The sequence below is a fragment of the Pelobates fuscus genome, chromosome 2 (assembly GCF_036172605.1).
Source record: "Pelobates fuscus isolate aPelFus1 chromosome 2, aPelFus1.pri, whole genome shotgun sequence".
NCBI lineage: Eukaryota > Metazoa > Chordata > Amphibia > Anura > Pelobatidae > Pelobates > Pelobates fuscus.
The window spans coordinates 353,594,395-353,620,509 of NC_086318.1; the positions used below are offsets into that span (position 1 = coordinate 353,594,395).

The window sequence follows — 26,115 nt, forward strand, 5'->3', positions numbered from 1 at the left end:
AGATAATAAAAATGATCAAGCCTAGGAAATGATTGTCGCTGCCTGCTTGATGCGGAAAGTAAGAGCCAAAGAAGACGGGTGCCGTGGCTGAAATTATCCTTCGTCAGAATTGGTGAAGTTCTCTATTTTTGTCAAACAAGCAAACGCAGGGGAAAGCGCGAACGCAGTCCCCCACTACCATAAATTATGCAGTCGAGTTTCCCACATTTGAGGAAATCGCAGAGGTCAACTGGTATGGAGTGCAATGAACCAGCCTCACTCTGGGAGAGCCACCTTAGGGATCATGGCTATTGCTCCCCTGCCAGGTAAGTATGACATGATGGGTACATTCAAAGGCACGCCTGCTGGGAAGCCTTTCATTTAGGCTGTGGTGAAATAATAAAGCAAGTTAAAAAAAAAAAGCAAATAAATAATCCAAATGATAGAAGGCTACAAAAGATTACCAAACCTCGTGGCTGATCGTTGTTTTCCTTAGCTACCAGTAATTTTAGTGCCTTCAGGTGGTTAGGTGTGAATAATTGAGCTGGATTCAGGGTGCGAAGGAGCAATTTGCATAAAGGCAAATGCTAGGCCAATGAGCCGAAGGATGGGAATTCGTAGCATGTAGTGAGAATAGTGTGCTGCCGGAAACAAGTGAATTCAGTGGGAGAGAAAGGCAAAAGGGAAATGCTAAGAAGCCAGCGGAAGGAATGGTGCAACAGAGCTCAGGAAGAAACGGGAGTCACGTAAGACACGCCCTAGACATGGGGCGCCATAAACTTTTATTAAACCAATCTTTCAGTCTCCTTAGAGCCTGTCAAAAATTGCCAATGCTGACTGTATTTCAAGTCATCATGGCGGGGTATTGGGTAAAGTTTTCAATTAGCAATAATCACGCCTCGGATTGACCTCATGGGCTACGATACTGCCACTGCGCAAAGCTAGCTGTTCAAGTGGGCCAGCTTTTAAGAGCTACCACGTAAGGACACTTTAAGACAGCGGTGAGAAAAAGTTCATGACCATAAGCCATTGCAAAGGATTATGGGAGGCAATATTCTAATTAGGCCCGCTTCCTCCTACAGGGAAGCTTAAACCCCAACAAATTCCTCGGTCTTCTTATATGGCATCTTGGAATGGTTCCAAACCTATAACAGAGAGTGAGGGCAACCATATCTTGCAGCAAACCTTGTACAATTTTTTTTCTCTCTTTGGAAACGGTTTTGCCAAGATTCTACTACAGCAGCCATTAGGCAGAGTACACAATCCGCTGGTCTACGTTCGTCCCCAAAGTCACACATTTCATGACTCCATCGATAGGAATGACCCTTGCCTAGCACCTGTCTTCTCTTCATCCACACTCAACAGGGCTGAAAGAACATTTGTGGTGGCTTTTTCAAAATTCCATGGTGTTCATTAGTAAGTGCTAGCGACCACCCAGCTATTCCTAAGGTTTGGTCTGATTGTCTCAAGCGGCAATTCACTGCCTTGATCCAGAAAATCTTTTTTTCCCAGAAATTCAATCAAACGTTACGTTCTGTTGGAAAACGTAATATAGGTCTCCAATTCTTTATTTCTTCCATTGCATTGAAGCATACAATAAATCAAAAGAAGTCAGGATAAAAAAATGATGAAAAAAAAGCTGAAAAGTTAAAATAAAAAGTGAAATTCTGGCTTAAAACTGGTCTCCAGAAAACATAGATAATAAAAATGATCAAGCCTAGGAAATGATTGTCGCTGCCTGCTTGATGCGGAAAGTAAGAGCCAAAGAAGACGGGTGCCGTGGCTGAAATTATCCTTCATCAGAATTGGTGAAGTTCTCTATTTTTGTCAAACAAGCAAACACAGGGGAAAGCGCGAACGCAGTCCCCCACTACCATAAATTATGCAGTTGAGTTTCCCACATTTGAGGAAATCGCAGAGGTCAACTGGTACGGAGTGCAATGAACCAGCCTCACTCTGGGAGAGCCACCTTAGGAATCATGGCTATTGCTCCCCTGCCAGGTAAGTATGACATGACGGGTACATTCAAAGGCACGCCCGCTGGGAAGCCTTTCCTTTAGGCTGTGGTGAAATAATAAAGCAAGTAAAAAAGAAAAAAAAAGAAGAGCAAATAAATAATCCAAATGATAGAAGGCTACAAAAGATTACCAAACCTCGTGGCTGATCGTTGTTTTCCTTTGCTACCAGTAATTTTAGTGCCTTCAGGTGGTTAGGTGTGAATAATTGAGCTGGATTCAGGGTGCGAAGGAGCAATTTGCATAAAGGCAAATGCTAGGCCAATGAGCCGAAGGATGGGAATTCGTAGCATAGAGTGAGAATAGTGTGCTGCCGGAAACAAGTGGATTCAGTGGGAGAGAAAGGTAAAAGGGAAATGCAAGGAAGCCAGCGGAAGGAATGGTGCAACAGAGCTCAGGAAGAAACGGGAGTCACGTAAGACACGCCCTAGACATGGGGCGCCATAAACTTTTTTTAAATCAATCTTTCAGTCTCCTTAGAGCCTGTCAAAAATTGCCAATGCTGACTGTATTTCAAGTCATCATGGCGGGGTATTGGGTAAAGTTTTCAATTAGCAATAATCACGCCTCGGATTGACCTCATGGGCTACGATACTGCCACTGCGCAAAGTTAACTGTTCAAGTGGGCCAGCTTTTAAGAGCTACCACGTAAGGAAACTTTAAGACAGCGGTGAGAAAAAGTTCATGACCATAAGCCATTGCAAAGGATTGTGGGAGGCAATATTCTAATTAGGCCCGCTTCCTCCTACAGGGAAGCTTAAACCCCAACAAATTCCTCGGTCTTCTTATATGGCATCTTGGAATGGTTCCAAACCTATAACAGAGAGTGAGGGCAACCATATCTTGCAGCAAACCTTGTACAATTTTTTTTCTCTCTTTGGAAACGGTTTTGCCAAGATTCTACTACAGCAGCCATTAGGCAGAGTACACAATCCGCTGGTCTACGTTCGTCCCCAAAGTCACACATTTCATGACTCCATCGATAGGAATGACCCTTGCCTAGCACCTGTCTTCTCTTCATCCACACTCAACAGGGCTGAAAGAACATTTGTGGTGGCTTTTTCAAAATTCCATGGTGTTCATTAGTAAGTGCTAGCGACCACCCAGCTATTCCTAAGATTTGGTCTGATTGTCTCAAGCGGCAATTCACTGCCTTGATCCAGAAAATCTTTTTTTCCCAGAAATTCAATCAAACGTTACGTTCTGCTGGAAGACGTAATATAGGTCTCCAATTCTTTATTTCTTCCATTGCATTGAAGCATACAATAAATCAAAAGAAGTCAGGATAAAAAAAAAGCTGAAAAGTTAAAATAAAAAGTGAAATTCTGTCTTAAAACTGGTCTCCAGAAAACATAGATAATAAAAATGATCAAGCCTAGGAAATGATTGTCGCTGCCTGCTTGATGCGGAAAGTAAGAGCCAAAGAAGACGGGTGCCGTGGCTGAAATTATCCTTCGTCAGAATTGGTGAAGTTCTCTATTTTTGTCAAACAAGCAAACACAGGAGAAAGCGCGAACGCAGTCCCCCACTACCATAAATTATGCAGTCGAGTTTCCCACATTTGAGGAAATCGCAGAGGTCAACTGGTACGGAGTGCAATGAACCAGCCTCACTCTGGGAGAGCCACCTTAGGGATCATGGCTATTGCTCCCCTGCCAGGTAAGTATGACATGACGGGTACATTCAAAGGCACGCCCGCTGGGAAGCCTTTCCTTTAGGCTGTGGTGAAATAATAAAGCAAGTAAAAAAAAAAAATAAATAAATAATCCAAATGATAGAAGGCTACAAAAGATTACCAAACCTCGTGGCTGATCGTTGTTTTCCTTAGCTACCAGTAATTTTAGTGCCTTCAGGTGGTTAGGTGTGAATAATTGAGCTGGATTCAGGGTGCGAAGGAGCAATTTGCATAAAGGCAAATGCTAGGCCAATGAGCCGAAGGATGGGAATTCGTAGCATGTAGTGAGAATAGTGTGCTGCCGGAAACAAGTGAATTCAGTGGGAGAGAAAGGTAAAAGGGAAATGCTAAGAAGCCAGCGGAAGGAATGGTGCAACAGAGCTCAGGAAGAAACGGGAGTCACGTAAGACACGCCCTAGACATGGGGCGCCATAAACTTTTATTAAACCAATCTTTCAGTCTCCTTAGAGCCTGTCAAAAATTGCCAATGCTGACTGTATTTCAAGTCATCATGGCGGGGTATTGGGTAAAGTTTTCAATTAGCAATAATCACGCCTCGGATTGACCTCATGGGCTACGATACTGCCACTGCGCAAAGCTAGCTGTTCAAGTGGGCCAGCTTTTAAGAGCTTCCACGTAAGGACACTTTAAGACAGCGGTGAGAAAAAGTTCATGACCATAAGCCATTGCAAAGGATTATGGGAGGCAATATTCTAATTAGGCCCGCTTCCTCCTACAGGGAAGCTTAAACCCCAACAAATTCCTCGGTCTTCTTATATGGCATCTTGGAATGGTTCCAAACCTATAACAGAGAGTGAGGGCAACCATATCTTGCAGCAAACCTTGTACAATTTTTTTTCTCTCTTTGGAAACAGTTTTGCCAAGATTCTACTACAGCAGCCATTAGGCAGAGTACACAATCCGCTGGTCTACGTTCGTCCCCAAAGTCACACATTTCATGACTCCATCGATAGGAATGACCCTTGCCTAGCACCTGTCTTCTCTTCATCCACACTCAACAGGGCTGAAAGAACATTTGTGGTGGCTTTTTCAAAATTCCATGGTGTTCATTAGTAAGTGCTAGCGACCACCCAGCTATTCCTAAGGTTTGGTCTGATTGTCTCAAGCGGCAATTCACTGCCTTGATCCAGAAAATCTTTTTTTCCCAGAAATTCAATCAAACGTTACGTTCTGTTGGAAGACGTAATATAGGTCTCCAATTCTTTATTTCTTCCATTGCATTTAAGCATACAATAAATCAAAAGAAGTCAGGATAAAAAAATGATGAAAAAAAAAGCTGAAAAGTTAAAATAAAAAGTGAAATTCTGTCTTAAAACTGGTCTCCAGAAAACATAGATAATAAAAATGATCAAACCTAGGAAATGATTGTCGCTGCCTGCTTGATGTGGAAAGTAATAGCCAAAGAAGACGGGTGCCGTGGCTGAAATTATCCTTCGTCAGAATTGGTGAAGTTCTCTATTTTTGTCAAACAAGCAAACACAGGGGAAAGCGCGAACGCAGTCCCCCACTACCATAAACTATGCAGTCAAGTTTCCCACATTTGAGGAAATCGCAGAGGTCAACTGGTACGGAGTGCAATGAACCAGCCTCACTCTGGGAGAGCCACCTTAGGGATCATGGCTATTGCTCCCCTGCCAGGTAAGTATGACATGACGGGTACATTCAAAGGCACGCCCGCTGGGAAGCCTTTCCTTTAGGCTGTGGTGAAATAATAAAGCAAGTAAAAAAAAAAAAAGCAAATAAATAATCCAAATGATAGAAGGCTACAAAAGATTACCAAACCTCGTGGCTGATCGTTGTTTTCCTTAGCTACCAGTAATTTTAGTGCCTTCAGGTGGTTAGGTGTGAATAATTGAGCTGGATTCAGGGTGCGAAGGAGCAATTTGCTTAAAGGCAAATGCTAGGCCAATGAGCCGAAGGATGGGAATTCGTAGCATGTAGTGAGAATAGTGTGCTGCCGGAAACAAGTGAATTCAGTGGGAGAGAAAGGTAAAAGGGAAATGCTAAGAAGCCAGCGGAAGGAATGGTGCAACAGAGCTCAGGAAGAAACGGGAGTCACGTAAGACACGCCCTAGACATGGGGCGCCATAAACTTTTATTAAACCAATCCTTCAGTCTCCTTAGAGCCTGTCAAAAATTGCCAATGCTGACTGTATTTCAAGTCATCATGGCAGGGTATTGGGTAAAGTTTTCAATTAGCAATAATCACGCCTCGGATTGACCTCATGGGCTACGATACTGCCACTGCGCAAAGCTAACTGTTCAAGTGGGCCAGCTTTTAAGAGCTACCACGTAAGGAAACTTTAAGACAGCGGTGAGAAAAAGTTCATGACCATAAGCCATTGCAAAGGATTAGGGGAGGCAATATTCTAATTAGGCCCGCTTCCTCCTACAGGGAAGCTTAAACCCCAACAAATTCCTCGGTCTTCTTATATGGCATCTTGGAATGGTTCCAAACCTATAACAGAGAGTGAGGGCAACCATATCTTGCAGCAAACCTTGTACAATTTTTTTTCTCTCTTTGGAAACAGTTTTTCCAAGATTCTACTACAGCAGCCATTAAGCAGAGTACACAATCGCTGGTCTACGTTCGTCCCCAAAGTCACACATTTCATGACTCCATCGATAGGAATGACCCTTGCCTAGCACCTGTCTTCTCTTCATCCACACTCAACAGGGCTGAAAGAACATTTGTGGTGGCTATTTTGAAAATTCCATGGTGTTCATTAGTAAGTGCTAGCGACCACCCAGCTATTCCTAAGGTTTGGTCTGATTGTCTCAAGCGGCAATTCACTGCCTTGATCCAGAAAATCTTTTTTTCCCAGAAATTCAATCAAACGTTACGTTCTGTTGGAAGACGTAATATAGGTCTCCAATTCTTTATTTCTTCCATTGCATTGAAGCATACAATAAATCAAAAGAAGTCAGGATAAAAAAATGATGAAAAAAAAGCTGAAAAGTTAAAATAAAAAGTGAAATTCTGGCTTAAAACTGGTCTCCAGAAAACATAGATAATAAAAATGATCAAGCCTAGGAAATGATTGTCGCTGCCTGCTTGATGCGGAAAGTAAGAGCCAAAGAAGACGGGTGCCGTGGCTGAAATTATCCTTCGTCAGAATTGGTGAAGTTCTCTATTTTTGTCAAACAAGCAAACACAGGGGAAAGCGCGAACGCAGTCCCCCACTACCATAAATTATGCAGTCGAGTTTCCCACATTTGAGGAAATCGCAGAGGTCAACTGGTACGGAGTGCAATGAACCAGCCTCACTCTGGGAGAGCCACCTTAGGGATCATGGCTATTGCTCCCCTGCCAGGTAAGTATGACATGACGGGTACATTCAAAGGCACGCCCGCTGGGAAGCCTTTCCTTTAGGCTGTGGTGAAATAATAAAGCAAGTTAAAAAAAAAAAAAGCAAATAAATAATCCAAATGATAGAAGGCTACAAAAGATTACCAAACCTCGTGGCTGATCATTGTTTTCCTTAGCTACCAGTAATTTTAGTGCCTTCAGGTGGTTAGGTGTGAATAATTGAGCTGGATTCAGGGTGCGAAGGAGCAATTTGCATAAAGGCAAATGCTAGGCCAATGAGCCGAAGGATGGGAATTCGTAGCATGTAGTGAGAATAGTGTGCTGCCGGAAACAAGTGAATTCAGTGGGAGAGAAAGGTAAAAGGGAAATGCTAAGAAGCCAGCGGAAGGAATGGTGCAACAGAGCTCAGGAAGAAACGTGAGTCACGTAAGACACGCCCTAGACATGGGGCGCCATAAACTTTTATTAAACCAATCTTTCAGTCTCCTTAGAGCCTGTCAAAAATTGCCAATGCTGACTGTATTTCAAGTCATCATGGCGGGGTATTGGGTAAAGTTTTCAATTAGCAATAATCACGCCTCGGATTGACCTCATGGGCTACGATACTGCCACTGCGCAAAGCTAGCTGTTCAAGTGGGCCAGCTTTTAAGAGCTACCACGTAAGGAAACTTTAAGACAGCGGTGAGAAAAAGTTCATGACCATAAGCCATTGCAAAGGATTATGGGAGGCAATATTCTAATTAGGCCCGCTTCCTCCTACAGGGAAGCTTAAACCCCAACAAATTCCTCGGTCTTCTTATATGGCATCTTGGAATGGTTCCAAACCTATAACAGAGAGTGAGGGCAACCATATCTTGCAGCAAACCTTGTACAATTTTTTTTCGCTCTTTGGAAACAGTTTTGCCAAGATTCTACTACAGCAGCCATTAGGCAGAGTACACAATCCGCTGGTCTACGTTCGTCCCCAAAGTCACACATTTCATGACTCCATCGATAGGAATGACCCTTGCCTAGCACCTGTCTTCTCTTCATCCACACTCAACAGGGCTGAAAGAACATTTGTGGTGGCTTTTTCAAAATTCCATGGTGTTCATTAGTAAGTGCTAGTGACCACCCAGCTATTCCTAAGGTTTGGTCTGATTGTCTCAAGCGGCAATTCACTGCCTTGATCCAGAAAATCTTTTTTTCCCAGAAATTCAATCAAACGTTACGTTCTGTTGGAAGACGTAATATAGGTCTCCAATTCTTTATTTCTTCCATTGCATTGAAGCATACAATAAATCAAAAGAAGTCAGGATAAAAAAATGATGAAAAAAAAGCTGAAAAGTTAAAATAAAAAGTGAAATTCTGGCTTAAAACTGGTCTCCAGAAAACATAGATAATAAAAATGATCAAGCCTAGGAAATGATTGTCGCTGCCTGCTTGATGCGGAAAGTAAGAGCCAAAGAAGACGGGTGCCGTGGCTGAAATTATCCTTCGTCAGAATTGGTGAAGTTCTCTATTTTTGTCAAACAAGCAAACACAGGGGAAAGCGCGAACGCAGTCCCCCACTACCATAAATTATGCAGTCGAGTTTCCCACATTTGAGGAAATCGCAGAGGTCAACTGGTACGGAGTGCAATGAACCAGCCTCACTCTGGGAGAGCCACCTTAGAGATCATGGCTATTGCTCCCCTGCCAGGTAAGTATGACATGACGGGTACATTCAAAGGCACGCCCGCTGGGAAGCCTTTCCTTTAGGCTGTGGTGAAATAATAAAGCAAGTTAAAAAAAAAAAAAGCAAATAAATAATCCAAATGATAGAAGGCTACAAAAGATTACCAAACCTCGTGGCTGATCGTTGTTTTCCTTAGCTACCAGTAATTTTAGTGCCTTCAGGTGGTTAGGTGTGAATAATTGAGCTGGATTCAGGGTGCGAAGGAGCAATTTGCATAAAGACAAATGCTAGGCCAATGAGCCGAAGGATGGGAATTCGTAGCATGTAGTGAGAATAGTGTGCTGCCGGAAACAAGTGAATTCAGTGGGAGAGAAAGGTAAAAGGGAAATGCTAAGAAGCCAGCGGAAGGAATGGTGCAACAGAGCTCAGGAAGAAACGGGAGTCACGTAAGACACGCCCTAGACATGGGGCGCCATAAACTTTTATTAAACCAATCTTTCAGTCTCCTTAAAGCCTGTCAAAAATTGCCAATGCTGATTGTATTTCAAGTCATCATGGCGGGGTATTGGGTAAAGTTTTCAATTAGCAATAATCACGCCTCGGATTGACCTCATGGGCTACGATACTGCCACTGCGCAAAGTTAACTGTTCAAGTGGGCCAGCTTTTAAGAGCTACCACGTAAGGACACTTTAAGATAGCGGTGAGAAAAAGTTCATGACCATAAGCCATTGCAAATTATTGTGGGAGGCAATATTCTAATTAGGCCCGCTTCCTCCTACAGGGAAGCTTAAACCCCAACAAATTCCTCGGTCTTCTTATATGGCATCTTGGAATGGTTCCAAACCTATAACAGAGAGTGAGGGCAACCATATCTTGCAGCAAACCTTGTACAATTTTTTTTCTCTCTTTGGAAACGGTTTTGCCAAGATTCTACTACAGCAGCCATTAGGCAGAGTACACAATCCGCTGGTCTACGTTCGTCCCCAAAGTCACACATTTCATGACTCCATCGATAGGAATGACCCTTGCCTAGCACCTGTCTTCTCTTCATCCACACTCAACAGGGCTGAAAGAACATTTGTGGTGGCTTTTTCAAAATTCCATGGTGTTCATTAGTAAGTGCTAGCTACCACCCAGCTATTCCTAAGGTTTGGTCTGATTGTCTCAAGCGGCAATTCACTGCCTTGATCCAGAAAATCTTTTTTTCCCAGAAATTCAATCAAACGTTACGTTCTGTTGGAAGACGTAATATAGGTCTCCAATTCTTTATTTCTTCCATTGCATTGAAGCATACAATAAATCAAAAGAAGTAAGGATAAAAAAATGATGAAAAAAAAGCTGAAAAGTTAAAATAAAAAGTGAAATTCAGGCTTAAAACTGGTCTCCAGAAATCATAGATAATAAAAATGATCAAGCCTAGGAAATGATTGTCACTGCCTGCTTGATGCGGAAAGTAAGAGCCAAAGAAGACGGGTGCCGTGGCTGAAATTATCCTTCGTCAGAATTGGTGAAGTTCTCTATTTTTGTCAAACAAGCAAACACAGGGGAAAGCGCGAACGCAGTCCCCCACTACCATAAATTATGCAGTCGAGTTTCCCACATTTGAGGAAATCGCAGAGGTCAACTGGTACGGAGTGCAATGAACCAGCCTCACTCTGGGAGAGCCACCTTAGGGATCATGGCTATTGCTCCCCTGCCAGGTAAGTATGACATGACGGGTACATTCAAAGGCACGCCCGCTGGGAAGCCTTTCCTTTAGGCTGTGGTGAAATAATAAAGCAAGTTAAAAAAAAAAAAAGCAAATAAATAATCCAAATGATAGAAGGCTACAAAAGATTACCAAACCTCGTGGCTGATCATTGTTTTCCTTAGCTACCAGTAATTTTAGTGCCTTCAGGTGGTTAGGTGTGAATAATTGAGCTGGATTCAGGGTGCGAAGGAGCAATTTGCATAAAGGCAAATGCTAGGCCAATGAGCCGAAGGATGGGAATTCGTAGCATGTAGTGAGAATAGTGTGCTGCCGGAAACAAGTGAATTCAGTGGGAGAGAAAGGTAAAAGGGAAATGCTAAGAAGCCAGCGGAAGGAATGGTGCAACAGAGCTCAGGAAGAAACGTGAGTCACGTAAGACACGCCCTAGACATGGGGCGCCATAAACTTTTATTAAACCAATCTTTCAGTCTCCTTAGAGCCTGTCAAAAATTGCCAATGCTGACTGTATTTCAAGTCATCATGGCGGGGTATTGGGTAAAGTTTTCAATTAGCAATAATCACGCCTCGGATTGACCTCATGGGCTACGATACTGCCACTGCGCAAAGCTAGCTGTTCAAGTGGGCCAGCTTTTAAGAGCTACCACGTAAGGAAACTTTAAGACAGCGGTGAGAAAAAGTTCATGACCATAAGCCATTGCAAAGGATTATGGGAGGCAATATTCTAATTAGGCCCGCTTCCTCCTACAGGGAAGCTTAAACCCCAACAAATTCCTCGGTCTTCTTATATGGCATCTTGGAATGGTTCCAAACCTATAACAGAGAGTGAGGGCAACCATATCTTGCAGCAAACCTTGTACAATTTTTTTTCGCTCTTTGGAAACAGTTTTGCCAAGATTCTACTACAGCAGCCATTAGGCAGAGTACACAATCCGCTGGTCTACGTTCGTCCCCAAAGTCACACATTTCATGACTCCATCGATAGGAATGACCCTTGCCTAGCACCTGTCTTCTCTTCATCCACACTCAACAGGGCTGAAAGAACATTTGTGGTGGCTTTTTCAAAATTCCATGGTGTTCATTAGTAAGTGCTAGTGACCACCCAGCTATTCCTAAGGTTTGGTCTGATTGTCTCAAGCGGCAATTCACTGCCTTGATCCAGAAAATCTTTTTTTCCCAGAAATTCAATCAAACGTTACGTTCTGTTGGAAGACGTAATATAGGTCTCCAATTCTTTATTTCTTCCATTGCATTGAAGCATACAATAAATCAAAAGAAGTCAGGATAAAAAAATGATGAAAAAAAAGCTGAAAAGTTAAAATAAAAAGTGAAATTCTGGCTTAAAACTGGTCTCCAGAAAACATAGATAATAAAAATGATCAAGCCTAGGAAATGATTGTCGCTGCCTGCTTGATGCGGAAAGTAAGAGCCAAAGAAGACGGGTGCCGTGGCTGAAATTATCCTTCGTCAGAATTGGTGAAGTTCTCTATTTTTGTCAAACAAGCAAACACAGGGGAAAGCGCGAACGCAGTCCCCCACTACCATAAATTATGCAGTCGAGTTTCCCACATTTGAGGAAATCGCAGAGGTCAACTGGTACGGAGTGCAATGAACCAGCCTCACTCTGGGAGAGCCACCTTAGAGATCATGGCTATTGCTCCCCTGCCAGGTAAGTATGACATGACGGGTACATTCAAAGGCACGCCCGCTGGGAAGCCTTTCCTTTAGGCTGTGGTGAAATAATAAAGCAAGTTAAAAAAAAAAAAAGCAAATAAATAATCCAAATGATAGAAGGCTACAAAAGATTACCAAACCTCGTGGCTGATCGTTGTTTTCCTTAGCTACCAGTAATTTTAGTGCCTTCAGGTGGTTAGGTGTGAATAATTGAGCTGGATTCAGGGTGCGAAGGAGCAATTTGCATAAAGACAAATGCTAGGCCAATGAGCCGAAGGATGGGAATTCGTAGCATGTAGTGAGAATAGTGTGCTGCCGGAAACAAGTGAATTCAGTGGGAGAGAAAGGTAAAAGGGAAATGCTAAGAAGCCAGCGGAAGGAATGGTGCAACAGAGCTCAGGAAGAAACGGGAGTCACGTAAGACACGCCCTAGACATGGGGCGCCATAAACTTTTATTAAACCAATCTTTCAGTCTCCTTAAAGCCTGTCAAAAATTGCCAATGCTGATTGTATTTCAAGTCATCATGGCGGGGTATTGGGTAAAGTTTTCAATTAGCAATAATCACGCCTCGGATTGACCTCATGGGCTACGATACTGCCACTGCGCAAAGTTAACTGTTCAAGTGGGCCAGCTTTTAAGAGCTACCACGTAAGGACACTTTAAGATAGCGGTGAGAAAAAGTTCATGACCATAAGCCATTGCAAATTATTGTGGGAGGCAATATTCTAATTAGGCCCGCTTCCTCCTACAGGGAAGCTTAAACCCCAACAAATTCCTCGGTCTTCTTATATGGCATCTTGGAATGGTTCCAAACCTATAACAGAGAGTGAGGGCAACCATATCTTGCAGCAAACCTTGTACAATTTTTTTTCTCTCTTTGGAAACGGTTTTGCCAAGATTCTACTACAGCAGCCATTAGGCAGAGTACACAATCCGCTGGTCTACGTTCGTCCCCAAAGTCACACATTTCATGACTCCATCGATAGGAATGACCCTTGCCTAGCACCTGTCTTCTCTTCATCCACACTCAACAGGGCTGAAAGAACATTTGTGGTGGCTTTTTCAAAATTCCATGGTGTTCATTAGTAAGTGCTAGCTACCACCCAGCTATTCCTAAGGTTTGGTCTGATTGTCTCAAGCGGCAATTCACTGCCTTGATCCAGAAAATCTTTTTTTCCCAGAAATTCAATCAAACGTTACGTTCTGTTGGAAGACGTAATATAGGTCTCCAATTCTTTATTTCTTCCATTGCATTGAAGCATACAATAAATCAAAAGAAGTAAGGATAAAAAAATGATGAAAAAAAAGCTGAAAAGTTAAAATAAAAAGTGAAATTCAGGCTTAAAACTGGTCTCCAGAAATCATAGATAATAAAAATGATCAAGCCTAGGAAATGATTGTCACTGCCTGCTTGATGCGGAAAGTAAGAGCCAAAGAAGACGGGTGCCGTGGCTGAAATTATCCTTCGTCAGAATTGGTGAAGTTCTCTATTTTTGTCAAACAAGCAAACACAGGGGAAAGCGCGAACGCAGTCCCCCACTACCATAAATTATGCAGTCGAGTTTCCCACATTTGAGGAAATCGCAGAGGTCAACTGGTACGGAGTGCAATGAACCAACCTCACTCTGGGAGAGCCACCTTAAGGATCATGGCTATTGCTCCCCTGCCCGGTAAGTATGACATGACGGGTACATTCAAAGGCACGCCCGCTGGGAAGCCTTTCCTTTAGGCTGTGGTGAAATAATAAAGCAAGTTAAAAAAAAAAAAAGCAAACAAATAATCCAAATGATAGAAGGCTACAAAAGATTACCAAACCTCGTGGCTGATCGTTGTTTTCCTTAGCTACCAGTAATTTTAGTGCCTTCAGGTGGTTAGGTGTGAATAATTGAGCTGGATTCAGGGTGCGAAGGAGCAATTTGCATAAAGGCAAATGCTAGGCCAATGAGCCGAAGGATGGGAATTCATAGCATGTAGTGAGAATAGTGTGCTGCCGGAAACAAGTGAATTCAGTGGGAGAGAAAGGTAAAAGGGAAATGCTAAGAAGCCAGCGGAAAGAATGGTGCAACAGAGCTCAGGAAGAAACGGGAGTCATGTAAGACACGCCCTAGAAATGGGGCGCCATAAACTTTTATTAAACCAATCTTTCAGTCTCCTTAGAGCCTGTCAAAAATTGCCAATGCTGACTGTATTTCAAGTCATCATGGCGGGGTATTGGGTAAAGTTTTCAATTAGCAATAATCACGCCTCGGATTGACCTCATGGGCTACGATACTGCCACTGCGCAAAGTTAACTGTTCAAGTGGGCCAGCTTTTAAGAGCTACCACGTAAGGACACTTTAAGACAGCGGTGAGAAAAAGTTCATGACCATAAGCCATTGCAAAGGACTGTGGGAGGCAATATTCGAATTAGGCCCGCTTCCTCCTACAGGGAAGCTTAAACCCCAACAAATTCCTCGGTCTTCTTATATGGCATCTTGGAATGGTTCCAAACCTATAACAGAGAGTGAGGGCAACCATATCTTGCAGCAAACCTTGTACAATTTTTTTTCTTTCTTTGGAAACGGTTTTGCCAAGATTCTACTACAGCAGCCATTAGGCAGAGTACACAATCCGCTGGTCTCCGTTCGTCCCCAAAGTCACACATTTCATGACTCCATCGATAGGAATGACCCTTGCCTAGCACCTGTCTTCTCTTCATCCACACTCAACAGGGCTGAAAGAACATTTGTGGTGGCTTTTTCAAAATTCCATGGTGTTCATTAGTAAGTGCTAGCGACCACCCAGCTATTCCTAAGGTTTGGTCTGATTGTCTCAAGCGGCAATTCACTGCCTTGATCCAGAAAATCTTTTTTTCCCAGAAATTCAATCAAACGTTACGTTCTGTTGGAAGACGTAATATAGGTCTCCAATTCTTTATTTCTTCCATTGCATTGAAGCATACAATAAATCAAAAGAAGTCAGGATAAAAAAAAGCTGAAAAGTTAAAATAAAATGTGAAATTCTGGCTTAAAACTGGTCTCCAGAAAACATAGATAATAAAAATGATCAAGCCTAGGAAATGATTGTCACTGCCTGCTTGATGCGGAAAGTAAGAGCCAAAGAAGACGGGTGCCGTGGCTGAAATTATCCTTCGTCAGAATTGGTGAAGTTCTCTATTTTTGTCAAACAAGCAAACACAGGGGAAAGCGCGAACGCAGTCCCCCACTACCATAAATTATGCAGTCGAGTTTCCCACATTTGAGGAAATCGCAGAGGTCAACTGGTATGGAGTGCAATGAACCAGCCTCACTCTGGGAGAGCCACCTTAGGGATCATGGCTATTGCTCCCCTGCCAGGTAAGTATGACATGACGGGTACATTCAAAGGCACGCCCGCTGGGAAGCCTTTCCTTTAGGCTGTGGTGAAATAATAAAGCAAGTTAAAAAAAAAAAAAAAGCAAATAAATAATCCAAATGATAGAAGGCTACAAAAGATTACCAAACCTCGTGGCTGATCGTTGTTTTCCTTAGCTACCAGTAATTTTAGTGCCTTCAGGTGGTTAGGTGTGAATAATTGAGCTGGATTCAGGGTGCGAAGGAGCAATTTGCATAAAGGCAAATGCTAGGCCAATGAGCCGAAGGATGGGAATTCGTAGCATGTAGTGAGAATAGTGTGCTGCCGGAAACAAGTGAATTCAGTGGGAGAGAAAGGTAAAAGGGAAATGCTAAGAAGCCAGCGGAAGGAATGGTGCAACAGAGCTCAGGAAGAAACGGGAGTCACGTAAGACACGCCCTAGACATGGGGCGCCATAAACTTTTATTAAACCAATCTTTCAGTCTCCTTAGAGCCTGTCAAAAATTGCCAATGCTGACTGTATTTCAAGTCATCATGGCAGGGTATTGGGTAAAGTTTTCAATTAGCAATAATCACGCCTCGGATTGACCTCATGGGCTACGATACTGCCACTGCGCAAAGCTAACTGTTCAAGTGGGCCAGCTTTTAAGAGCTAACACGTAAGGACACTTTAAGACAGCGGTGAGAAAAAGTTCATGACCATAAGCCATTGCAAAGGATTATGGGAGGCAATATTCTAATTAGGCCCGCTTCCTCCTACAGGGAAGCTTAAACCCCAACAAATTCCTCGGTCTTCTTATATGGCATCTTGGAATGGTTCCAAACCTATAACAGAGAGTGAGGGCAACCATATCTTGCAGCAAACCTTGTACAATTTTTTTTCTCTCTTTGGAAACAGTTTTGCCAAGATTCTACTACAGCAGCCATTAGGCAGAGTACACAATCGCTGGTCTACGTTCGTCCCCAAAGTCACACATTTCATGACTCCATCGATAGGAATGACCCTTGCCTAGCACCTGTCTTCTCTTCATCCACACTCAACAGGGCTGAAAGAACATTTGTGGTGGCTTTTTCAAAATTCCATGGTGTTCATTAGTAAGTGCTAGCAACCACCCAGCTATTCCTAAGGTTTGGTCTGATTGTCTCAAGCGGAAATTCACTGCCTTGATCCAGAAAATCTTTTTTTCACAGAAATTCAATCAAACGTTAAGTTCTGTTGGAAGACGTAATATAGGTCTCCAATTCTTTATTTCTTCCATTGCATTGAAGCATACAATAAATCAAAAGAAGTCAGGATAAAAAAATGATGAAAAAAAAGCTGAAAAGTTAAAATAAAAAGTGAAATTCTGGCTTAAAACTGGTCTCCAGAAAACATAGATAATAAAAATGATCAAGCCTAGGAAATGATTGTCGCTGCCTGCTTGATGCGGAAAGTAAGAGCCAAAGAAGACGGGTGCCGTGGTTGAAATTATTCTTCGTCAGAATTGGTGAAGTTCTCTATTTTTGTCAAACAAGCAAACACCGGGGAAATCGCGAACGCAGTCCCCCACTACCATAAATTATGCAGTCGAGTTTCCCACATTTGAGGAAATCGCAGAGGTCAACTGGTACGGAGTGCAATGAACCAGCCTCACTCTGGGAGAGCCACCTTAGGGATCATGGCTATTGCTCCCCTGCCAGGTAAGTATGACATGATGGGTACATTCAAAGGCACGCCTGCTGGGAAGCCTTTCCTTTAGGCTGTGGTGCAATAATAAAGCAAGTTAAAAAAAAAAAAAAAGCAAATAAATAATCCAAATGATAGAAGGCTACAAAAGATTACCAAACCTCGTGGCTGATCGTTGTTTTCCTTAGCTACCAGTAATTTTAGTGCCTTCAGGTGGTTAGGTGTGAATAATTGAGCTGGATTCAGGGTGCGAAGGAGCAATTTGCATAAAGGCAAATGCTAGGCCAATGAGCCGAAGGATGGGAATTCGTAGCATGTAGTGAGAATAGTGTGCTGCCGGAAACAAGTGAATTCAGTGGGAGAGAAAGGTAAAAGGGAAATGCTAAGAAACCAGCGGAAGGAATGGTGCAACAGAGCTCAGGAAGAAACGGGAGTCACGTAAGACACGCCCTAGACATGGGGCGCCATAAACTTTTATTAAACCAATCTTTCAGTCTCCTTAGAGCCTGTCAAAAATTGCCAATGCTGACTGTATTTCAAGTCATCATGGTGGGGTATTGGGTAAAGTTTTCAATTAGCAATAATCACGCCTTGGATTGACCTCATGGGCTACGATACTGCCACTGCGCAAAGCTAGCTGTTCAAGTGGGCCAGCTTTTAAGAGCTACCACGTAAGGACACTTTAAGACAGCGGTGAGAAAAAGTTCATGACCATAAGCCATTGCAAAGGATTATGGGAGGCAATATTCTAATTAGGCCCGCTTCCTCCTACAGGGAAGCTTAAACCCCAACAAATTCCTCGGTCTTCTTATATGGCATCTTGGAATGGTTCCAAACCTATAACAGAGAGTGAGGGCAACCATATCTTGCAGCAAACCTTGTACAATTTTTTTTCTCTCTTTGGAAACAGTTTTGCCAAGATTCTACTACAGCAGCCATTAGGCAGAGTACACAATCCGCTGGTCTACGTTCGTCCCCAAAGTCACACATTTCATGACTCCATCGATAGGAATGACCCTTGCCTAGCACCTGTCTTCTCTTCATCCACACTCAACAGGGCTGAAAGAACATTTGTGGTGGCTTTTTCAAAATTCCATGGTGTTCATTAGTAAGTGCTAGCGACCACCCAGCTATTCCTAAGGTTTGGTCTGATTGTCTCAAGCGGCAATTCACTGCCTTGATCCAGAAAATCTTTTTTTCCCAGAAATTCAATCAAACGTTACGTTCTGTTGGAAGACGTAATATAGGGCTCCAATTCTTTATTTCTTCCATTGCATTGAAGCATACAATAAATCAAAAGAAGTCAGGATAAAAAAATGATGAAAAAAAAGCTGAAAAGTAAAAATAAAAAGTGAAATTCTGGCTTAAAACTGGTCTCCAGAAAACATAGATAATAAAAATGATCAAGCCTAGGAAATGATTGTCGCTGCCTGCTTGATGCGGAAAGTAAGAGCCAAAGAAGACGGGTGCCGTGGCTGAAATTATCCTTCGTCAGAATTGGTGAAATTCTCTATTTTTGTCAAACAAGCAAACACAGGGGAAAGCACGAACGCAGTCCCCCACTACCATAAATTATGCAGTCGAGTTTCCCACATTTGAGGAAATCGCAGAGGTCAACTGGTACGGAGTGCAATGAACCAGCCTCACTCTGGGAGAGCCACCTTAGGGATCATGGCTATTGCTCCCCTGCCAGGTAAGTATGACATGACGGGTACATTCAAAGGCACGCCTGCTGGGAAGCCTTTCCTTTAGGCTGTGGTGAAATAATAAAGCAAGTTAAAAAAAAAAAAAGCCAATAAATAATCCAAATGATAGAAGGCTACAAAAGATTACCAAACCTCGTGGCTGATCGTTGTTTTCCTTAGCTACCAGTAATTTTAGTGCCTTCAGGTGGTTAGGTGTGAATAATTGAGCTGGATTCAGGGTGCGAAGGAGCAATTTGCATAAAGGCAAATGCTAGGCCAATGAGCCGAAGGATGGGAATTCGTAGCATGTAGTGAGAATAGTGTGCTGCCGGAAACAAGTGAATTCAGTGGGAGAGAAAGGCAAAAGGGAAATGCTAAGAAGCCAGCGGAAGGAATGGTGCAACAGAGCTCAGGAAGAAACGGGAGTCACGTAAGACACGCCCTAGACATGGGGCGCCATAAACTTTTATTAAACCAATCTTTCAGTCTCCTTAGAGCCTGTCAAAAATTGCCAATGCTGACTGTATTTCAAGTCATCATGGTGGGGTATTGGGTAAAGTTTTCAATTAGCAATAATCACGCCTTGGATTGACCTCATGGGCTACGATACTGCCACTGCGCAAAGCTAGCTGTTCAAGTGGGCCAGCTTTTAAGAGCTACCACGTAAGGACACTTTAAGACAGCGGTGAGAAAAAGTTCATGACCATAAGCCATTGCAAAGGATTATGGGAGGCAATATTCTAATTAGGCCCGCTTCCTCCTACAGGGAAGCTTAAACCCCAACAAATTCCTCGGTCTTCTTATATGGCATCTTGGAATGGTTCCAAACCTATAACAGAGAGTGAGGGCAACCATATCTTGCAGCAAACCTTGTACAATTTTTTTTCTCTCTTTGGAAACAGTTTTGCCAAGATTCTACTACAGCAGCCATTAGGCAGAGTACACAATCCGCTGGTCTACGTTCGTCCCCAAAGTCACACATTTCATGACTCCATCGATAGGAATGACCCTTGCCTAGCACCTGTCTTCTCTTCATCCACACTCAACAGGGCTGAAAGAACATTTGTGGTGGCTTTTTCAAAATTCCATGGTGTTCATTAGTAAGTGCTAGCGACCACCCAGCTATTCCTAAGGTTTGGTCTGATTGTCTCAAGCGGCAATTCACTGCCTTGATCCAGAAAATCTTTTTTTCCCAGAAATTCAATCAAACGTTACGTTCTGTTGGAAGACGTAATATAGGGCTCCAATTCTTTATTTCTTCCATTGCATTGAAGCATACAATAAATCAAAAGAAGTCAGGATAAAAAAATGATGAAAAAAAAGCTGAAAAGTAAAAATAAAAAGTGAAATTCTGGCTTAAAACTGGTCTCCAGAAAACATAGATAATAAAAATGATCAAGCCTAGGAAATGATTGTCGCTGCCTGCTTGATGCGGAAAGTAAGAGCCAAAGAAGACGGGTGCCGTGGCTGAAATTATCCTTCGTCAGAATTGGTGAAATTCTCTATTTTTGTCAAACAAGCAAACACAGGGGAAAGCACGAACGCAGTCCCCCACTACCATAAATTATGCAGTCGAGTTTCCCACATTTGAGGAAATCGCAGAGGTCAACTGGTACGGAGTGCAATGAACCAGCCTCACTCTGGGAGAGCCACCTTAGGGATCATGGCTATTGCTCCCCTGCCAGGTAAGTATGACATGACGGGTACATTCAAAGGCACGCCTGCTGGGAAGCCTTTCCTTTAGGCTGTGGTGAAATAATAAAGCAAGTTAAAAAAAAAAAAAGCCAATAAATAATCCAAATGATAGAAGGCTACAAAAGATTACCAAACCTCGTGGCTGATCGTTGTTTTCCTTAGCTACCAGTAATTTTAGTGCCTTCAGGTGGTTAGGTGTGAATAATTGAGCTGGATTCAGGGTGCGAAGGAGCAATTTGCATAAAGGCAAATGCTAGGCCAATGAGCCGAAGGATGGGAATTCGTAGCATGTAGTGAGAATAGTGTGCTGCCGGAAACAAGTGAATTCAGTGGGAGAGAAAGGCAAAAGGGAAATGCTAAGAAGCCAGCGGAAGGAATGGTGCAACAGAGCTCAGGAAGAAACGGGAGTCACGTAAGACACGCCCTAGACATGGGGCGCCATAAACTTTTATTAAACCAATCTTTCAGTCTCCTTAGAGCCTGTCAAAAATTGCCAATGCTGACTGTATTTCAAGTCATCATGGCGGGGTATTGGGTAAAGTTTTCAATTAGCAATAATCACGCCTCGGATTGACCTCATGGGCTACGATACTGCCACTGCGCAAAGCTAGCTGTTCAAGTGGGCCAGCTTTTAAGAGCTACCACGTAAGGACACTTTAAGACAGCGGTGAGAAAAAGTTCATGACCATAAGCCATTGCAAAGGATTATGGGAGGCAATATTCTAATTAGGCCCGCTTCCTCCTACAGGGAAGCTTAAACCCCAACAAATTCCTCGGTCTTCTTATATGGCATCTTGGAATGGTTCCAAACCTATAACAGAGAGTGAGGGCAACCATATCTTGCAGCAAACCTTGTACAATTGTTTTTCTCTCTTTGGAAACAGTTTTGCCAAGATTCTACTACAGCAGCCATTAGGCAGAGTACACAATCCGCTGGTCTACGTTCGTCCCCAAAGTCACACATTTCATGACTCCATCGATAGGAATGACCCTTGCCTAGCACCTGTCTTCTCTTCATCCACACTCAACAGGGCTGAAAGAACATTTGTGGTGGCTTTTTCAAAATTCCATGGTGTTCATTAGTAAGTGCTAGCGACCACCCAGCTATTCCTAAGGTTTGGTCTGATTGTCTCAAGCGGCAATTCACTGCCTTGATCCAGAAAATCTTTTTTTCCCAGAAATTCAATCAAACGTTACGTTCTGTTGGAAGACGTAATATAGGTCTCCAATTCTTTATTTCTTCCATTGCATTGAAGCATACAATAAATCAAAAGAAGTCAGGATAAAAAAATGATGAAAAAAAAGCTGAAAAGTTAAAATAAAAAGTGAAATTCTGGCTTAAAACTGGTCTCCAGAAAACATAGATAATAAAAATGATCAAGCCTAGGAAATGATTGTCGCTGCCTGCTTGATGTGGAAAGTAAGAGCCAAAGAAAACGGGTGCCGTGGCTGAAATTATCCTTCATCAGAATTGGTGAAGTTCTCTATTTTTGTCAAACAAGCAAACACAGGGGAAAGCGCGAATGCAGTCCCCCACTACCATAAATTATGCAGTCGAGTTTCCCACATTTGAGGAAATCGCAGTGGTCAACTGGTACGGAGTGCAATGAACCAGCCTCACTCTGGGAGAGCCACCTTAGGGATCATGGCTATTGCTCCCCTGCCAGGTAAGTATGACATGACGGGTACATTCAAAGGCACGCCCGCTGGGAAGCCTTTCCTTTAGGCTGTGGTGAAATAATAAAGCAAGTAAAAAAAAAAAAAAAAAGCAAATAAATAATCCAAATGATAGAAGGCTACACAAGATTACCAAACCTCGTGGCTGATCGTTGTTTTCCTTAGCTACCAGTAATTTTAGTGCCTTCAGGTGGTTAGGTGTGAATAATTGAGCTGGATTCAGGGTGCGAAGGAGCAATTTGCATAAAGGCAAATGCTAGGCCAATGAGCCGAAGGATGGGAATTCGTAGCATGTAGTGAGAATAGTGTGCTGCCGGAAACAAGTGAATTCAGTGGGAGAGAAAGGCAAAAGGGAAATGCTAAGAAGCCAGCGGAAGGAATGGTGCAACAGAGCTCAGGAAGAAACGGGAGTCACGTAAGACACGCCCTAGACATGGGGCGCCATAAACTTTTATTAAACCAATCTTTCAGTCTCCTTAGAGCCTGTCAAAAATTGCCAATGCTGACTGTATTTCAAGTCATCATGGCGGGGTATTGGGTAAAGTTTTCAATTAGCAATAATCACGCCTCGGATTGACCTCATGGGCTACGATACTGCCACTGCGCAAAGCTAGCTGTTCAAGTGGGCCAGCTTTTAAGAGCTACCACGTAAGGACACTTTAAGACAGCGGTGAGAAAAAGTTCATGACCATAAGCCATTGCAAAGGATTATGGGAGGCAATATTCTAATTAGGCCCGCTTCCTCCTACAGGGAAGCTTAAACCCCAACAAATTTCTCGGTCTTCTTATATGGCATCTTGGAATGGTTCCAAACCTATAACAGAGAGTGAGGGCAACCATATCTTGCAGCAAACCTTGTACAATTTTTTTTCTCTCTTTGGAAACAGTTTTGCCAAGATTCTACTACAGCAGCCATTAGGCAGAGTACACAATCCGCTGGTCTACGTTCGTCCCCAAAGTCACACATTTCATGACTCCATCGATAGGAATGACCCTTGCCTAGCACCTGTCTTCTCTTCATCCACACTCAACAGGGCTGAAAGAACATTTGTGGTGGCTTTTTCAAAATTCCATGGTGTTCATTAGTAAGTGCTAGCGACCACCCAGCTATTCCTAAGGTTTGGTCTGATTGTCTCAAGCGGCAATTCACTGCCTTGATCCAGAAAATCTTTTTTTCCCAGAAATTCAATCAAACGTTACGTTCTGTTGGAAGACGTAATATAGGTCTCCAATTCTTTATTTCTTCCATTGCATTGAAGCATACAATAAATCAAAAGAAGTCAGGATAAAAAAATGATGAAAAAAAAGCTGAAAAGTTAAAATAAAAAGTGAAATTCTGGCTTAAAACTGGTCTCCAGAAAACATAGATAATAAAAATGATCAAGCCTAGGAAATGATTGTCGCTGCCTGCTTGATGTGGAAAGTAAGAGCCAAAGAAGACGGGTGCCGTGGCTGAAATTATCCTTCATCAGAATTGGTGAAGTTCTCTATTTTTGTCAAACAAGCAAACACAGGGGAAAGCGCGAACGCAGTCCCCCACTACCATAAATTATGCAGTCGAGTTTCCCACATTTGAGGAAATCGCAGTGGTCAACTGGTACGGAGTGCAATGAACCAGCCTCACTCTGGGAGAGCCACCTTAGGGATCATGGCTATTGCTCCCCTGCCAGGTAAGTATGACATGACGGGTACATTCAAAGGCACGCCCGCTGGGAAGCCTTTCCTTTAGGCTGTGGTGAAATAATAAAGCAAGTAAAAAAAAAAAAAAAAGCAAATAATTAATCCAAATGATAGAAGGCTACAAAAGATTACCAAACCTCGTGGCTGATCGTTGTTTTCCTTAGCTACCAGTAATTTTAGTGCCTTCAGGTGGTTAGGTGTGAATAATTGAGCTGGATTCAGGGTGCGAAGGAGCAATTTGCATAAAGGCAAATGCTAGGCCAATGAGCCGAAGGATGGGAATTCGTAGCATGTAGTGAGAATAGTGTGCTGCCGGAAACAAGTGAATTCAGTGGGAGAGAAAGGTAAAAGGGAAATGCTAAGAAGCCAGCGGAAGGAATGGTGCAACAGAGCTCAGGAAGAAAAGGGAGTCACGTAAGACACGCCCTAGACATGGGGCGCCATAAACTTTTATTAAACCAATCTTTCAGTCTCCTTAGAGCCTGTCAAAAATTGCCAATGCTGACTGTATTTCAAGTCATCATGGCGGGGTATTGGGTAAAGTTTTCAATTAGCAATAATCACGCCTCGGATTGACCTCATGGGCTACGATACTGCCACTGCGCAAAGTTAACTGTTCAAGTGGGCCAGCTTTTAAGAGCTACCATGTAAGGACACTTTAAGACAGCGGTGAGAAAAAGTTCATGACCATAAGCCATTGCAAAGGATTGTGGGAGGCAATATTCTAATTAGGCCCGCTTCCTCCTACAGGGAAGCTTAAACCCCAACAAATTCCTCGGTCTTCTTATATGGCATCTTGGAATGGTTCCAAACCTATAACAGAGAGTGAGGGCAACCATATCTTGCAGCAAACCTTGTACAATTTTTTTTCTCTCTTTGGAAACGGTTTTGCCAAGATTCTACTACAGCAGCCATTAGGCAGAGTACACAATCCGCTGGTCTACGTTCGTCCCCAAAGTCACACATTTCATGACTCCATCGATAGGAATGACCCTTGCCTAGCACCTGTCTTCTCTTCATCCACACTCAACAGGGCTGAAAGAACATTTGTGGTGGCTTTTTCAAAATTCCATGGTGTTCATTAGTAAGTGCTAGCGACCACCCAGCTATTCCTAAGGTTTGGTCTGATTGTCTCAAGCGGCAATTCACTGCCTTGATCCAGAAAATCTTTTTTTCCCAGAAATTCAATCAAACGTTACGTTCTGTTGGAAGACGTAATATAGGGCTCCAATTCTTTATTTCTTCCATTGCATTGAAGCATACAATAAATCAAAAGAAGTCAGGATAAAAAAATGATGAAAAAAAAGCTGAAAAGTTAAAATAAAAAGTGAAATTCTGGCTTAAAACTGGTCTCCAGAAAACATAGATAATAAAAATGATCAAGCCTAGGAAATGATTGTCGCTGCCTGCTTGATGCGGAAAGTAAGAGCCAAAGAAGACGGGTGCCGTGGCTGAAATTATCCTTCGTCAGAATTGGTGAAGTTCTCTATTTTTGTCAAACAAGCAAACACAGGGGAAAGCGCGAACGCAGTCCCCCACTACCATAAATTATGCAGTCGAGTTTCCCACATTTGAGGAAATCGCAGAGGTCAACTGGTACGGAGTGCAATGAACCAGCCTCACTCTGGGAGAGCCACCTTAGGGATCATGGCTATTGCTCCCCTGCCAGGTAAGTATGACATGGCGGGTACATTCAAAGGCACGCCCGCTGGGAAGCCTTTCCTTTAGGCTGTGGTGAAATAATAAAGCAAGTTAAAAAAAAAAAAAAAAGCAAATAAATAATCCAAATGATAGAAGGCTACAAAAGATTACCAAACCTCGTGGCTGATCGTTGTTTTCCTTAGCTACCAGTAATTTTAGTGCCTTCAGGTGGTTAGGTGTGAATAATTGAGCTGGATTCAGGGTGCGAAGGAGCAATTTGCATAAAGGCAAATGCTAGGCCAATGAGCCGAAGGATGGGAATTCGTAGCATGTAGTGAGAATAGTGTGCTGCCGGAAACAAGTGAATTCAGTGGGAGAGAAAGGCAAAAGGGAAATGCTAATAAGCCAGCGGAAGGAATGGTGCAACAGAGCTCAGGAAGAAACGGGAGTCACGTAAGACACGCCCTAGACATGGGGCGCCATAAACTTTTATTAAACCAATCTTTCAGTCTCCTTAGAGCCTGTCAAAAATTGCCAATGCTGACTGTATTTCAAGTCATCATGGCGGGGTATTGGGTAAAGTTTTCAATTAGCAATAATCACGCCTCGGATTGACCTCATGGGCTACGATACTGCCACTGCGCAAAGTTAACTGTTCAAGTGGGCCAGCTTTTAAGAGCTACCACGTAAGGACAC

General features: G+C 42.9%; 32 non-coding genes across 32 annotated transcripts; all 32 read right to left on the minus strand.

The window, feature by feature from the left end:
• Positions 1-146: 146 nt before the first annotated feature.
• LOC134591078 (U1 spliceosomal RNA) lies at positions 147-313 on the minus strand. Its single transcript, XR_010087909.1, has one exon. It is a non-coding gene; the product is annotated as a U1 spliceosomal RNA (small nuclear RNA).
• Positions 314-781: 468 nt separating this feature from the next.
• LOC134592245 (U4 spliceosomal RNA) lies at positions 782-922 on the minus strand. The gene has a single exon (XR_010088898.1). It is a non-coding gene; the product is annotated as a U4 spliceosomal RNA (small nuclear RNA).
• An 899-nt stretch (positions 923-1,821) lies between these two features.
• LOC134591318 (U1 spliceosomal RNA) lies at positions 1,822-1,988 on the minus strand. Its single transcript, XR_010088115.1, has one exon. It is a non-coding gene; the product is annotated as a U1 spliceosomal RNA (small nuclear RNA).
• Positions 1,989-2,465: 477 nt separating this feature from the next.
• Positions 2,466-2,606, minus strand: LOC134592789 (U4 spliceosomal RNA). Its single transcript, XR_010089364.1, has one exon. It is a non-coding gene; the product is annotated as a U4 spliceosomal RNA (small nuclear RNA).
• An 888-nt stretch (positions 2,607-3,494) lies between these two features.
• On the minus strand, positions 3,495-3,661 carry LOC134590622 (U1 spliceosomal RNA). Its single transcript, XR_010087519.1, has one exon. It is a non-coding gene; the product is annotated as a U1 spliceosomal RNA (small nuclear RNA).
• Positions 3,662-4,128: 467 nt separating this feature from the next.
• Positions 4,129-4,269, minus strand: LOC134592246 (U4 spliceosomal RNA). Its single transcript, XR_010088899.1, has one exon. It is a non-coding gene; the product is annotated as a U4 spliceosomal RNA (small nuclear RNA).
• Positions 4,270-5,169: 900 nt separating this feature from the next.
• On the minus strand, positions 5,170-5,336 carry LOC134591075 (U1 spliceosomal RNA). The gene has a single exon (XR_010087907.1). It is a non-coding gene; the product is annotated as a U1 spliceosomal RNA (small nuclear RNA).
• Positions 5,337-5,805: 469 nt separating this feature from the next.
• On the minus strand, positions 5,806-5,946 carry LOC134593253 (U4 spliceosomal RNA). Its single transcript, XR_010089762.1, has one exon. It is a non-coding gene; the product is annotated as a U4 spliceosomal RNA (small nuclear RNA).
• An 899-nt stretch (positions 5,947-6,845) lies between these two features.
• Positions 6,846-7,012, minus strand: LOC134589887 (U1 spliceosomal RNA). Its single transcript, XR_010086895.1, has one exon. It is a non-coding gene; the product is annotated as a U1 spliceosomal RNA (small nuclear RNA).
• A 470-nt stretch (positions 7,013-7,482) lies between these two features.
• Positions 7,483-7,623, minus strand: LOC134592247 (U4 spliceosomal RNA). Its single transcript, XR_010088900.1, has one exon. It is a non-coding gene; the product is annotated as a U4 spliceosomal RNA (small nuclear RNA).
• An 899-nt stretch (positions 7,624-8,522) lies between these two features.
• LOC134589634 (U1 spliceosomal RNA) lies at positions 8,523-8,689 on the minus strand. Its single transcript, XR_010086679.1, has one exon. It is a non-coding gene; the product is annotated as a U1 spliceosomal RNA (small nuclear RNA).
• A 470-nt stretch (positions 8,690-9,159) lies between these two features.
• LOC134593789 (U4 spliceosomal RNA) lies at positions 9,160-9,300 on the minus strand. Its single transcript, XR_010090221.1, has one exon. It is a non-coding gene; the product is annotated as a U4 spliceosomal RNA (small nuclear RNA).
• Positions 9,301-10,199: 899 nt separating this feature from the next.
• LOC134589888 (U1 spliceosomal RNA) lies at positions 10,200-10,366 on the minus strand. The gene has a single exon (XR_010086896.1). It is a non-coding gene; the product is annotated as a U1 spliceosomal RNA (small nuclear RNA).
• Positions 10,367-10,836: 470 nt separating this feature from the next.
• On the minus strand, positions 10,837-10,977 carry LOC134592248 (U4 spliceosomal RNA). Its single transcript, XR_010088901.1, has one exon. It is a non-coding gene; the product is annotated as a U4 spliceosomal RNA (small nuclear RNA).
• An 899-nt stretch (positions 10,978-11,876) lies between these two features.
• On the minus strand, positions 11,877-12,043 carry LOC134589635 (U1 spliceosomal RNA). The gene has a single exon (XR_010086680.1). It is a non-coding gene; the product is annotated as a U1 spliceosomal RNA (small nuclear RNA).
• A 470-nt stretch (positions 12,044-12,513) lies between these two features.
• Positions 12,514-12,654, minus strand: LOC134593790 (U4 spliceosomal RNA). Its single transcript, XR_010090222.1, has one exon. It is a non-coding gene; the product is annotated as a U4 spliceosomal RNA (small nuclear RNA).
• Positions 12,655-13,553: 899 nt separating this feature from the next.
• Positions 13,554-13,720, minus strand: LOC134590981 (U1 spliceosomal RNA). The gene has a single exon (XR_010087826.1). It is a non-coding gene; the product is annotated as a U1 spliceosomal RNA (small nuclear RNA).
• Positions 13,721-14,190: 470 nt separating this feature from the next.
• LOC134592790 (U4 spliceosomal RNA) lies at positions 14,191-14,331 on the minus strand. Its single transcript, XR_010089365.1, has one exon. It is a non-coding gene; the product is annotated as a U4 spliceosomal RNA (small nuclear RNA).
• Positions 14,332-15,218: 887 nt separating this feature from the next.
• On the minus strand, positions 15,219-15,385 carry LOC134591079 (U1 spliceosomal RNA). Its single transcript, XR_010087910.1, has one exon. It is a non-coding gene; the product is annotated as a U1 spliceosomal RNA (small nuclear RNA).
• Positions 15,386-15,857: 472 nt separating this feature from the next.
• LOC134593256 (U4 spliceosomal RNA) lies at positions 15,858-15,998 on the minus strand. Its single transcript, XR_010089763.1, has one exon. It is a non-coding gene; the product is annotated as a U4 spliceosomal RNA (small nuclear RNA).
• An 898-nt stretch (positions 15,999-16,896) lies between these two features.
• Positions 16,897-17,063, minus strand: LOC134591281 (U1 spliceosomal RNA). The gene has a single exon (XR_010088083.1). It is a non-coding gene; the product is annotated as a U1 spliceosomal RNA (small nuclear RNA).
• Positions 17,064-17,535: 472 nt separating this feature from the next.
• Positions 17,536-17,676, minus strand: LOC134593841 (U4 spliceosomal RNA). The gene has a single exon (XR_010090265.1). It is a non-coding gene; the product is annotated as a U4 spliceosomal RNA (small nuclear RNA).
• An 899-nt stretch (positions 17,677-18,575) lies between these two features.
• On the minus strand, positions 18,576-18,742 carry LOC134590645 (U1 spliceosomal RNA). Its single transcript, XR_010087538.1, has one exon. It is a non-coding gene; the product is annotated as a U1 spliceosomal RNA (small nuclear RNA).
• Positions 18,743-19,212: 470 nt separating this feature from the next.
• On the minus strand, positions 19,213-19,353 carry LOC134593842 (U4 spliceosomal RNA). The gene has a single exon (XR_010090266.1). It is a non-coding gene; the product is annotated as a U4 spliceosomal RNA (small nuclear RNA).
• Positions 19,354-20,252: 899 nt separating this feature from the next.
• On the minus strand, positions 20,253-20,419 carry LOC134590647 (U1 spliceosomal RNA). The gene has a single exon (XR_010087539.1). It is a non-coding gene; the product is annotated as a U1 spliceosomal RNA (small nuclear RNA).
• A 470-nt stretch (positions 20,420-20,889) lies between these two features.
• Positions 20,890-21,030, minus strand: LOC134592249 (U4 spliceosomal RNA). The gene has a single exon (XR_010088902.1). It is a non-coding gene; the product is annotated as a U4 spliceosomal RNA (small nuclear RNA).
• An 899-nt stretch (positions 21,031-21,929) lies between these two features.
• On the minus strand, positions 21,930-22,096 carry LOC134591405 (U1 spliceosomal RNA). Its single transcript, XR_010088189.1, has one exon. It is a non-coding gene; the product is annotated as a U1 spliceosomal RNA (small nuclear RNA).
• Positions 22,097-22,569: 473 nt separating this feature from the next.
• LOC134592250 (U4 spliceosomal RNA) lies at positions 22,570-22,710 on the minus strand. The gene has a single exon (XR_010088903.1). It is a non-coding gene; the product is annotated as a U4 spliceosomal RNA (small nuclear RNA).
• An 899-nt stretch (positions 22,711-23,609) lies between these two features.
• LOC134590876 (U1 spliceosomal RNA) lies at positions 23,610-23,776 on the minus strand. The gene has a single exon (XR_010087736.1). It is a non-coding gene; the product is annotated as a U1 spliceosomal RNA (small nuclear RNA).
• Positions 23,777-24,248: 472 nt separating this feature from the next.
• On the minus strand, positions 24,249-24,389 carry LOC134592791 (U4 spliceosomal RNA). Its single transcript, XR_010089366.1, has one exon. It is a non-coding gene; the product is annotated as a U4 spliceosomal RNA (small nuclear RNA).
• Positions 24,390-25,288: 899 nt separating this feature from the next.
• On the minus strand, positions 25,289-25,455 carry LOC134589890 (U1 spliceosomal RNA). The gene has a single exon (XR_010086897.1). It is a non-coding gene; the product is annotated as a U1 spliceosomal RNA (small nuclear RNA).
• Positions 25,456-25,928: 473 nt separating this feature from the next.
• Positions 25,929-26,069, minus strand: LOC134592792 (U4 spliceosomal RNA). Its single transcript, XR_010089367.1, has one exon. It is a non-coding gene; the product is annotated as a U4 spliceosomal RNA (small nuclear RNA).
• Between the last annotated feature and the right edge of the window lie 46 nt (positions 26,070-26,115).